Raw genomic sequence first — 12,917 nt, 5'->3', positions numbered from 1 at the left:
CCGCTTCAGAACTGCTGCCGCCTGCACCCTGTTCCCCCAATGGCTGCCAATCGGGGTCAAGAACTGGGTCATCTATTACCTCTTCTTGTAGCTCGTGTGCAACTTCGTCTGTGTCACCGTGTCGGTCGGTGGTATAGCGTTCGTGATGGGGCAACATAGTCTCATCAGGGTCTGATTCTTGATCAGCACCCTGCGAGGGCAATGTTGTGGTCTGAGTCAAAGGACCAGCATAGTAGTCTGGCTGTGGCTGTGCATCAGTGCACTCCATGTCAGATTCAACTTGTAATGGGCATGGACTGTTAACTGCTTCACTTTCTAAGCCAGGGACGGTATGTGTAAAGAGCTCCATGGAGTAACCCGTTGTGTCGCCTGCTGCATTCTTCTCTGTTGTTGTTTTTGCTGAAGAGGACAAGGAAGCGACTTGTCCCTGACCGTGAACATCCACTAACGACGCGCTGCTTTGACATTTACCAGTTTCACGAGAGGAGGCAAAAGAGCTAGAGGCTGAGTCAGCAAGATAAGCCAAAACTTGCTCTTGCTGCTCCGGCTTTAAAAGCGGTTTTCCTACTCCCAGAAAAGGGAGCGTTCGAGGCCTTGTGTAGCCAGACGACGAACCTGGCTCCACAGCTCCAGACTTAGGTGCAATATTTTTTTTCCCACGACCAGCTGATGCTCCACCACTACCACTACCCTCATTACCAGCTGACAATGAACGCCCCCGGCCACGACCTCCTCCACCATACTTCCTCATTGTTTTAAAAACGTAAACAAACTAACGGTATTTGTTGCTGTCACACAAATTACACAGTGAGCTATAACTTCAGTATGATTTAGCTACCCCTTTACAGGTGAGTGAGACCACAACGAAAATCAGGCACAATGTTACACACTCTGTTGTTGGTGGCAACAAATGAGAGAGATGCCACACACGCAGGACTGTCACTGAAGCACAAATGTAAATATTAATCTCCCACTGATTTGATTTTTTTTTTTTTTTCAGGGAGACTTTAGGAAAAAAAAAAATAGAATAAAATGATTTTTTCAGGAAGAATTTAGAAACCAAAGAAAATAAAATAATTTTTTCAGGGAGAATTTAGAAAACAAATAAAACAAAAAAAAGCTTTCTATGGCCCACTGAGTGAGAGATGACGCACACAGGAGTCAGGAGTGGCACACAAGCCCAGAGGCCAATATTTATCTCCCACTGATTGATGTAGTGATTTTTTCAGGTAGATTTTGGAACCCAAATCAAGCTAAAAAAAAATAATAGGCTTTCTATGGCCCACAATTGGAGAGAGAGAGAGAGAGAGATGGCACACCCAGGAGTCAAGACTGGCACACAAGCAGAAAGGGCAATATTAATCTCCCACTGATTTGTTTTTTTTTGTTTTTTTTTTCAGGGAGACTTTAGGAAAAAAAAAAATAGAATAAAATGATTTTTTCAGGAAGAATTTAGAAACCAAATAAAATAAAATGATTTTTTCAGGGAGAATTTAGAAAACAAATAAAACAAAAAAAGGCTTTCTATGGCCCACTGAGTGAGAGATGACGCACACAGGAGTCAGGAGTGGCACACAAGCCCAGAGGCCAATATTTATCTCCCACTGATTGATGTAGTGATTTTTTCAGGTAGATTTTGGAACCCAAATCAAGCTAAAAAAAATAATAGGCTTTCTATGGCCCACAATTGGAGAGAGAGAGAGAGATGGCACACCCAGGAGTCAAGACTGGCACACAAGCAGAAAGGGCAATATTAATCTCCCACTGATTTGTTTTTTTTTTTTTTTTTTTCAGGGAGACTTTAGGAAAAAAAAAAATAGAATAAAATGATTTTTTCAGGAAGAATTTAGAAACCAAAGAAAATAAAATGATTTTTTCAGGGAGAATTTAGAAAACAAATAAAACAAAAAAAGGCTTTCTATGGCCCATTGAGTGAGAGATGACGCACACAGGAGTCAGGAGTGGCACACAAGCCCAGAGGCCAATATTTATCTCCCACTGATTGATGTAGTGATTTTTTCAGGTAGATTTTGGAACCCAAATCAAGCTAAAAAAATAATAGGCTTTCTATGGCCCACAATTGGAGAGAGAGAGAGAGATGGCACACCCAGGAGTCAAGACTGGCACACAAGCAGAAAGGGCAATATTAATCTCCCACTGATTTGTTTTTTTTTTTTTTTTTTTTCAGGGAGACTTTAGGAAAAAAAAAATAGAATAAAATGATTTTTTCATGGAGAATTTAGAAAACAAATAAAACAAAAAAAGGCTTTCTATGGCCCACTGAGTGAGAGATGACGCACACAGGAGTCAGGAGTGGCACACAAGCCCAGAGGCCAATATTTATCTCCCACTTTTTTTTTTTTGTTCCAGGGAAAATTTATAAACCCAATAAAAAAAATAATAAATAGGCTTTCTATGGCCCACTATCTGAGAGACAGAGAGAGATGGCACGCTTAGGACTGGCACACAAGCCCAAAGGCCAATATTAATCTCCCTTTTTTTTTGTAAGGGAGAATTTATAAAACAAAAAAAAAATAAATAAATAGGCTTTCTATGGCCCACTATTTGTGAGAGAGATGGCACGCTCAGGACTGGCACACAAGCCCAGAGGCCAATATTAATCTCCCACTTTTTTTTTTTTCCAGGGAAAATTTATAAACCCAATAAAAAAAAAATAAATAAATAGGCTTTCTATGGCCCACTATCTGAGAGAGAGAGATGGCACGCTTAGGACTGGCACACAAGCCCAAAGGCCAATATTAATCTCCCACAGATTGATTTATTGATTTTTTCAGGTAGAATTTAGAACCCAAATAAAGCAAAAAAAAAAAAAAAAGGGGCTTTCTATGGCCCACTGAGTGAGTGATGATGCACACAGGAGTCAGGAGTGGCACACAAGCCCTGAGGCCAATATTTTTCTCCCACTGATTGATGTAGTGATTTTTTCAGGTAGATTTTAGAACCAAAATCAAGCAAAAAAATAAATAGGCTTTCTATGGCCCACTGAGTGAGTGATGATGCACACAGGAGTCAAGAGTGGCACACAAGCCCTGAGGCCAATATTTTTCTCCCACTGATTGATGTAGTGATTTTTTCAGGTAGATTTTATAACCCAAATCAAGCAAAAAAATAAATAGGCTTTCTATGGCCCACTGAGTGAGAGATGACACAGACAGGGATGGCACTCTAGCAGAAATGTCAATCTTAATCTCCCACAAAAAAAAAAAAAAAACAGGGAGTGTCCTTCAATTACTATCTCCCTGCAGTAATCTCAGCCAGGTATGGCAGGCAGCAATAAGGAGTGGACTGATGCACAAATTAAATAAAAAGTGTGTACAAACCAAAAAGATAGCTGTGCAGAAAGGAAGGAACAAGAGGATTTGTGCTTTGAAAAAAGCAGTTGGTTTGCACAGCGGCGTACACACAGCAATGCAGCTATCAGGGAGCCTTCTAGGGCAGCCCAATGAGCTACAGCGCTGAGGGGGAAAAAAAAAAAATGTAGCTTCCACTGTCCCTGCACACCGAAGGTGGTGTTGGGCAGTGGAAATCGCTACAGCACAAGCGGTTTGGTGGTTAATGGACCCTGCCTAACACTATCCCTGCTTCTGACGAAGCGGCAGCAACCTCTCCCTAAGCTCAGATCAGCAGCAGTAACATGGCGGTCGGCGGGAACTCCCCTTTATAGCCCCTGTGACGCCGCAGACAGCAAGCCAATCACTACAATGCCCTTCTCTAAGATGGTGGGGACCAGGACCTATGTCATCACGCTGCCCACACTCTGCGTTTACCTTCATTGGCTGAGAAATGGCGCTTTTCGCGTCATTGAAACGCGACTTTGGCGCGAAAGTCGCGTACCGCATGGCCGACCCCGCACAGGGGTCGGATCAGGTTTCATGAAACCCGACTTTGCCAAAAGTCGGCGACTTTTGAAAATGAACGACCCGTTTCGCTCAACCCTAGTCATCAGTGCACCAGCTAGGATAACCAGAGGCTTCCTGCTTATCCCTAAAATGTAATTTAATGTACGGAGCAAACAGATCATCAGTGGTTTTAGGAAAATGCCATATTTCATAGATGTGTGCGATCAGATACCCTTTTTCTATCGCCATCTCGAGCTCTATAGTGCACCAGGTGCCTGTCAGGGCACGTTCTTCATCACTATGAGCACAAATATCTGTCTGGGAGTTTACAGCGCATGTGTAGCAAAGGGGGAACATTAATTTTTTGTTGAGTTTTACCGGTAGTACTGGAAAAAATAAATCTCTTGGTGGGTAGACCTTGACTTTAGCAATGCCAAAGTATTTTTTAATGAATCCAAAATTGTCATAGATGATGTCTGGGTGGCCTACAGGGTATGTTTTAGTTTTGTTTACAAAGGGGTACAGACTGGTGAAATCGTAGTAATGTAAAGTCTCCCCTTCTTCCAGATGGTGATAGAGCTGAATGGCGTTAGTTCGGCCGCCATAAAGCGCATCACGGGGGTCTAAAGGAACGGGGAAATCCATCTGGTGGAGAAATGCTTGAAGGTTAAAATCATTTTCAAGCATTTCATTCCACGCATGCTCCCACATCACTCTTACTGTGTACCCGCAGCACTGTAAGTAACGCTTTTTAGCTAAAAAGGTATAATATAATTGTCCATAGGACGTGTTTGTGACCTTATTCGTGTCATTTTCATTATAGCACACGGGACATCCGTGGTAAAAACACCCCTGAAATTCAAAGGCTATGTGTTGGCCGCTAACATAGGCATAACCATCTAGAAAATATTTCCCGACTTGTTTTTCGCCGCCTCTCAAAACGTGCTGTATGTCGATGTTCTCGGAGTGGGCTACATACATGAGCCATTGTATAGCGGGTGTCGAGTAGCGCTTTTTTGCCTTGTGATAATTATCACTAGGTAAAATGGCGATTGTCTTTTTTGGAAGAAATTTAAACCGGTACATTGTCATACACACCGAGGCCAGGGTGATGAGCTGAAAAGGGTCAACACATCTGCTCACTACAATCCTTTGCTTTTGACGCTTACAGTATTTTTAAACATTTTTCTGTGTCATCTGCATAATACGCTCTCTATAGATCTCGCAGGCGTGCCTCAAAATGTCAACATCTTGTTTGCAATAAGATTTTAGCTCAGCCTTGAAGTCAAAAGTTGTATTTACCTGTGTCTTATACCACTTCAGGAACTCTACCTTCTCACCAGGTGACATGTACTCCACCCCATAATATTTTACATCAGGTATGGGGCCTACATAATTTTGGTTTTCTCTGGTATTAAAAAAGTGTGGAAAATGGCCTTTGCCGCCTGAAAAGCCCATGGCCTGTGGTAATTTACTGAGTTTCATGGGGATAAAATTTAGAGAGTCTATGAACCTTATAGACAAATCGGGTAGCGACACACACAAGAGACGGCCATTTGGCTCTATTTTAAGCCTCAGATATTACAATAGTCTGAACAGTGCCTGAGATGTAACTTCATATGAAACTGCTGTGATACATTCTAAATTACAAAATAGTTTTGAAGCTTTGTGTAGAAATATATCAGCCAAAGAATATAAAACTACTAGACACTCTATTTTACAGTGCTTCACTTCTGACTTACAGAATAATTATAGAATCGTATCAGATTTTGTGTCATCAAACCCAACAAAAATGTACTTGTCTGGCAGTTCACATCGATAGCTAACATACACTAGCAATTAGTTAAGGCTGTCTTATAATGTGGGTTTTCCTGTGTTATGTGACAATAAATATTTTAACCCTTGTCAGGCTGCATAATTTTACAACCTTAACAGGCTGCATAGGTACAATTGTACCTTCACATATACCTCCACTGTGGGAAGACTTTACTTGGTTTCAGAAACTAAAGTTCATTCAGCTACAAATGTTATGCTGATATCTATTGTTCAGTGTTGTTACTGGTCACTTATGTTGCTGTCAATTAAGTTAATTCAAACTGGGAGTGGCTTCTACTTGTCTTCCTGCCTCCCTCCTCTCATTAGCCATTTTGCTGTTCATCTCATTGCTGTGAGCACACATTTCTAGGCTTGTGAAGTCTTCAATTTCTTGGAAACGAAGGTAGGAAAGTCTCACAGCATCTAACAGCCAGTTATACCTTTATTCTCATTATGTGGGGACAGAACAGTCAAATTGTCTTTCAGCCTGGACTTGGCTTACATATATTTTGTATGAAACTTATCACTATAGGTATAATTTTTATACGAAAAATGGATAATAATTAGTATCTACATATTGTTTTACGATGTTTTATTTATATTCAGCACAAAATACGAAGCCAAAATTCATCTAGCAAGTCATCATGAGTGATAGTAATGCTGGATCTAGTTTCCGCCATAATCCAAGAAAACGTGTTTGCAGGTCAGTATAATTTTGTGAAAAGCCAATAATGTAGTATTTCGGAAAATTATTTATTTTACATTTTTTCATATTTACAGATTTACGTCTGACGAAATAATGCGAATGCTAGAAGAATCTGATTCTGAGCATGAGGATGAACCATATGTTCCATCTGATGATGAAAACTATGTACCACAAGTGGATGTTACTGAAGAAGATTCAGACATTGAACAAGAAATGGTCATAGAGCATGAAAATGAATACGAATCAGACGAAAGTGTTGAGGATGATTCTGTGCCTCAAAGTGCAGGCGACATTTGGACTGCTAAGGATGAAACTCAATGGTGCAGTAATCCACTGCCAAATGCACAAACAAAATCTCGTAATGTCCTACGACAAAGAGGTGGCCCTGCAGCAATCAGCAACCTATATACAGCAAAAGAGCTATTCAAGTCCATCATGACTCCCGAGATGTGTGACATCATATTACGGGAAACGAATCGAAAGGCCAAGAGAGTTTGTGATGCTTACAACAACGAACTGGTACAACGTTTTCCTGATTCTTCCAAACGGCCACCACAAAAAACATTCAAGCAATTTACTGAAACTGAACTTCATGCATTTTTGGGCATACTGATTGCTGCTGGTGTGCACAGAGCCAACAAAGAGAATCTGGAGGAAATGTGGAATGTTGCTGCTCTGCCTCTTATACGTGCAGCCATGTCTCGTGACCGCTTCAAGATGATACTCAGATTTATCAGGTTTGACAACGAAAATACACGTGCAGAACGTGTGCAAACAGATAAAGCTGCACCAATACGGGACATCTGGACAATGCTGAACAGTAATCTGGAGAGAGCCTACAAGCCATATCATTGTATCACCGTCGACGAGCAATTATTTCCATTTAGAGGTCATACTAAATTTACCCAGTATATACCTTCAAAACCAGCTAAATATGGCATAAAGATTTTCTGGGCTTGTGACTCATCAAATGCCTACCCTTTACAAGGTCAGCTCTACACTGGGAAACCAACTGATGGTCCTCGACAAGTAAACATTGGAGAACGAACAGTATTGGACCTAGTGAGCTCGTATAAAGGCTCTGGAAGAAATGTCACCACCGATAACTTCTTTACAACCATGGAACTAGCTAAGGTATTGAACTCCTGGAACATGACACTAGTTGGTACAGTGAGAAAAAACAAAAGGTTCCTACCTAACAACATGCAGCCTGCCAAAGAAAGGCCTGTATACTCGACAAATTTTGCCTACAATCATGATGCAACAGTCTGTTCATATGTACCAAAGAAGAACAAATCAGTCGTGCTTCTATCATCTATGCACATGACGGGAGAAGTTGAAGAGACACTAGCAGCCAAGCCAGAGATAATAAAATACTACAACATAACAAAAGGTGGCGTTGATGTTATGGATAAAATGTTGGGAGAGTACACTGTGAAACGACGAACATCACGTTGGACTTTGGTATTTTTCTACAATATGATTGATGTCAGTGGGTTAGCATCCTACATCATCTACAGAGAACACAATCCAAGCTTCAGGGCAAAGGATCAACGAAGAAAGTTCCTGAAAGATCTCGCAAATCAGCTGTGTATGATTGCAATTGAAGATCGTAGTACAAACAAAATGATAATGAGAAACCATTTTCTTCAAGGTGCAGTAGAAATGGTGCTTGGACGATGCATTGTGGTAGCATCGCAGCCAGCAGCTGGCCCCAAAATACCTCATGGTAGTCGTGGACCCTCCCCTGTTGTTGGTAGTTGCTATGTCTGCAGAGACCTGAGGCGAAAACAACGCAAGACTAGAAAGTCTTGTGTGGTTTGTGTGAAACCCATTTGCGATGAACACTCTGTAGCAAAGCCAACATGCATTACTTGCAAAGAAAATCAATAAAAAAAAGTTTCTTACATTTTCTTTTATAATGTAAATGAACAGTTTTTTACTTGTTTATAATAGTTAAATAGCATTATCATTAAAAAAAAATTTATGCTTTTTCCCTTGCATTATCTTCATTCAAAATATATGAGGTACATTTGTACCTATGCAGCTTGTTATGGATGCAAAAAGATCTCGACCCCTTATCTCGGAAGCGGGTGGAGATATTTTATTGAAATTTGGCCAATATATTCTGGACCAAAAATGTAGAGATGTCACGAAATTTCAGCCCTCTACGTCTTTTCAAAAAAAAGTTATTGCAATTTTAAAACGGAATAGTTACAATTGTACCTATTCAGCCGGATAAGGGTTAAGCCTCTCTGCGTGCTTTCATATCTGTTTCTTGCTGCTTCGGTCACGCTTGTGTATTGCCCCTTTGTTTGTGTGGAACTGTTTGCGTCTCTTTTGGTGGATTGATTTCCTAGCCATTTGGTGTGTTCATGCAAAACTACATCTGGTTGAAGTTATGTAAGGAGTAGTGTTGTAGTTATGTAAGGAGTGACCGGATACTCTGCGTAAATGAGATGACCATCATTATATATAAAGGGACTGTATTACAATTACTATCTCCCTACAGTAATCTCAGAAAAGTATGGCAGGCAGCAATAAAAAGGACTGCTGCACACAAAAGTGTGGACAAACAAACAAGATAGCTGTGCAGAAAGGAAGGAACAACAGGATTTGTGCTTTGAAAAAAGCAGTTGGTTTGCACAGCGGCGTACACACAGCAATGCAGCTATCAGGGAGCCTTATAAGGCAGCCTAATAAGCTACAGAGCTGATGCACTGAAATCTAGCCTCCACTGTCCCTGCAAGGAAAAGGTGGTGTTGGACAGTGGAAATCGCTACAGCACAAGTGGTTTGGGGGTTTATATTCCCTGCCTAACGCTATCCCTGCTTCTGACAAAGCGGCAGCAACCTCTCCCTATGCTCAGATCAGCAGCAGTAAGATGGAGGTCGGCGTGCGCGCCCCTTTATAGCCCCTGTGACGCCACAGAAAGCAAGCCAATCACTAAAATGCCCTTCTCTAAGATGGTGGGGACCGAGAACTATGTCATCACGCTGCCCACACTCTGTGTCCTCCTTCATTGGCTGAGAAATGGCGCTGAACGCGTCATATGAAACGCGACTTTGGCGCGAAGGTCGCGTACCGCATGCCTGACCCCACACAGGGATCTGGTCAGGTTTCATGAAACCCGACTTTGCCAAAAGTCGGCGACTTATGAAAATGACCGATCCGTTTCGCTCAACCCTAGTGCTTATATAAGAGGACATCAGTCATCAAAATTGACGAGCGCTTTTTGAGAATAGTCTGCATTGTATTCCTTTGCTGGTTATATGTGGAAATTAAACGTATACCTTCATCTCCACTTTTGTTTTTCTTACTTTGCGGGGCCAAAAGATCCACTCTGCTTGTCTTTTTACCTCTTAGTAGCCCTTTTTAATACTCCTCACACTATATCCCTGATCTCTAAATCTCTGCCCAAGGTCCTTGGCCTGTTCCTCAAATAATGTTTCAGAAGTACAAATTCTCCGAGCCCGGAATGTAGGAATGGCATTGATTGTGGAGTGAGGGTACATGTAAAAAGATGCATGTAAAAGTAAATTGACAAATGTTTTTTTTACGGTACAAATCAGTATGTATTGATCCGTCATCATGCACGCTCAACTCCACATCCAACATCATAGTGGGTTTGAATGCAACAGGTCCAACATCAGACTCACCTATAGTTACGATCCAAGAAGAGTCTCTTTTTTGGATGTGGAGATGAGGGTGCATGATGACGGATCGACACACACTGATTTTTACACTAAAAAATATCTGTCAATTCACTTTTACATGCATCTTCTGCACACCCTCACTCCACAATCAATGCCATTCCTACAGGTCAATTTCTCCTGGCTCGGAGAATCTGTACTTCTGAAACATTATTAGAGGAACAGGCCAAGGACCTTGGTCACAGATTTAAAGATTGGGGATATAGTTAAAGGAGCATTACAAAGGGCTATTTAAGAGCTAAAATGACAAGCAGAGTGGATCTTTTGGCCCCGCAAAGTAAGAAAAACAAAAGTGGAGATGAAAGCATACGTTTCATTTCCACATATAACCAACAATGGAATACAATGCAGACTATTCTCAAAAAACACTGGCCAATCTTGATGACTGATCCCCTTTTATGTAAGCACCTTTCTACCTCCCCACTAATGACGGCATGTAGGCTTTGAAACTTGAAAGATGCAGTGGTTGCTAGTCATTATGCCAAAAAAATCCATCTCTTTTCAACAATAAGGGGAGAAGATAGGGCTTTTTTCCATGTGTAATTGTTTGGCTTCTAGGAATCATCTTAGATCCACGTCATTGAACGGCCTCAAAACATTTGACATCAAGGACTACATTACATGTACCACCACACATGTAGTGTACTATGCTAAATGTAGCTGTAATCTAATCTACATTGGACTAACATCCCATGAATTAAGTGTGAGAACTCGTGAACATATTAGGGATATTGAGGCCGCCCTTGACGGGGATGATGTAGATTCTTTGAAAGCAATCCCCAAACATTTCAAGCTTAAACATAAATGTAATTCTGGGAATTTGAAGATCTGGGGGGATAGATTGTGTACACATGGGATACGTTGGGGGGACAATGTGCGTATCTTAACACAAAAAGAATGTCCCTGGATTGTAACTTTAGATACAATGACACCTGCGGGCCTAAATGAACAATTCAGTTTTGCATCATTTTTATAGATGGTTGACGTAATCTCTGGACTAATGATCATTTCTTATTATTGTTTTTAATTTTATTTGTCTCTTTTATGTTTAGTAATATAAGACATGATGTTGTCAAGGAACTTGGCTACAAAATACCCTTCTCATCTTTGGAAAGTGGTTACTTATATCAGACCGGGTCTGCAACTTCAGAAAGTTATGCGTCCTTTGGAATGGCACTCTCAAACAAGAACTATATATTGTATGCTGCAGTATTAATTCTAAATCACATTTATCTGATTTTGTATTATGTTGACAAGTAGTTATGTTAGTGTATAATCAAAAATGATATCAGTTTTTACACTGCTATTTTTTATGTTTTCTGTTTTTTATTTATTTTTCTATTATAAATATTTCTATTAACTTGTTTACTTTGTATGTATTTATGGGGTATTTACAATCTAAAATTATATGTTTATTCTGTATAATTGGTTAGTATGCGCTGTCACTTTAAGCACTGTCACGTTAATTTATACTTATGCGGATTCATATACAGTGGGGCAAAAAAGTATTTAGTCAGTCAGCAATAGTGCAAGTTCCACCACTTAAAAAGATGAGAGGCGTCTGTAATTTACATCATAGGTAGACCTCAACTATGGGAGACAAACTGAGAAAAAAAAATCCAGAAAATCACATTGTCTGTTTTTTTATCATTTTTTTTACATATTATGGTGGAAAATAAGTATTTGGTCAGAAACAAACAATCAAGATTTCTGGCTCTCACAGACCTGTAACTTCTTATTTAAGAGTCTCCTCTTTCCTCCACTCATTACCTGTAGTAATGGCACCTTGTTTAAACTTGTTATCAGTATAAAAAGACACCTGTGCACACCCTCAAACAGTCTGACTCCAAACTCCACTATGGTGAAGACCAAAGAGCTGTCAAAGGACACCAGAAACAAAATTGTAGCCCTGCACCAGGCTGGGAAGACTGAATCTGCAATGGCCAACCAGCTTGGAGTGAAGAAATCAACAGTGGGAGCAATAATTAGAAAATGGAAGACATACAAGACCACTGATAATCTCCCTCGATCTGGGGCTCCACGCAAAATCCCACCCCGTGGGGTCAGAATGATCACAAGAATGGTGAGCAAAAATCCCAGAACCACGCGGGGGGACCTAGTGAATGAACTGCAGAGAGCTGGGACCAATGTAACAAGGCCTACCATAAGTAACACACTACGCCACCATGGACTCAGATCCTACAGTGCCAGACGTGTCTCACTGCTTAAGCCAGTACATGTCCGGGCCCGTCTGAAGTTTGCTAGAGAGCATTTGGATGATCCAGAGGAGTTTTGGGAGAATGTCCTATGGCCTGATGAAACCAAACTGGAACTGTTTGGTAGAAACACAACTTGTCGTGTTTGGAGGAAAAAGAATACTGAGTTGCATCCATCAAACACCATACCTACTGTAAAGCATGATGGTGGAAACATCATGCTTTGGGGCTGTTTCTCTGCAAAGGGGCCAGGACGACTGATCCGGGTACATGAAAGAATGAATGGGGCCATGTATCGTGAGATTTTGAGTGCAAACCTCCTTCCATCAGCAAGGGCATTGAAGATGAAACATGGCTGGGTCTTTTAACATGACAATGATCCAAAGCACACCGCCAGGGCAACAAAGGAGTGGCTTCGTAAGAAGCATTTCAAGGTCCTGGAGTGGCCTAGCCAGTCTCCAGATCTCAACCCTATAGAAAACCTTTGGAGGGAGTTGAAAGTCCGTGTTGCCAAGCGAAAAGCCAAAAACATCACTGCTCTAGAGGAGATCTGCATGGAGGAATGGGCCAACATACCAACAACAGTGTGTGGCAACCTTGTGAAGAC

At 41.0% G+C, this 12,917-nt stretch overlaps 1 long non-coding RNA gene across 1 annotated transcript; it reads left to right on the top strand.

The window, feature by feature from the left end:
• The first annotated feature begins 5,916 nt into the window (after window positions 1-5,916).
• LOC138672063 (uncharacterized) lies at window positions 5,917-6,680 on the top strand. Its single transcript, XR_011319559.1, has 3 exons — window positions 5,917-6,078; window positions 6,282-6,378; window positions 6,456-6,680. It is a non-coding gene; the product is annotated as an uncharacterized lncRNA (long non-coding RNA).
• Window positions 6,681-12,917: the final 6,237 nt, after the last annotated feature.

The sequence above is a fragment of the Ranitomeya imitator genome, chromosome 3, assembly GCF_032444005.1.
Source record: "Ranitomeya imitator isolate aRanImi1 chromosome 3, aRanImi1.pri, whole genome shotgun sequence".
Taxonomy (NCBI): Eukaryota; Metazoa; Chordata; class Amphibia; order Anura; family Dendrobatidae; genus Ranitomeya; species Ranitomeya imitator.
Note: the sequence above shows the minus strand (reverse complement) of the source record. Positions and strands in the feature narration are given on the sequence as shown.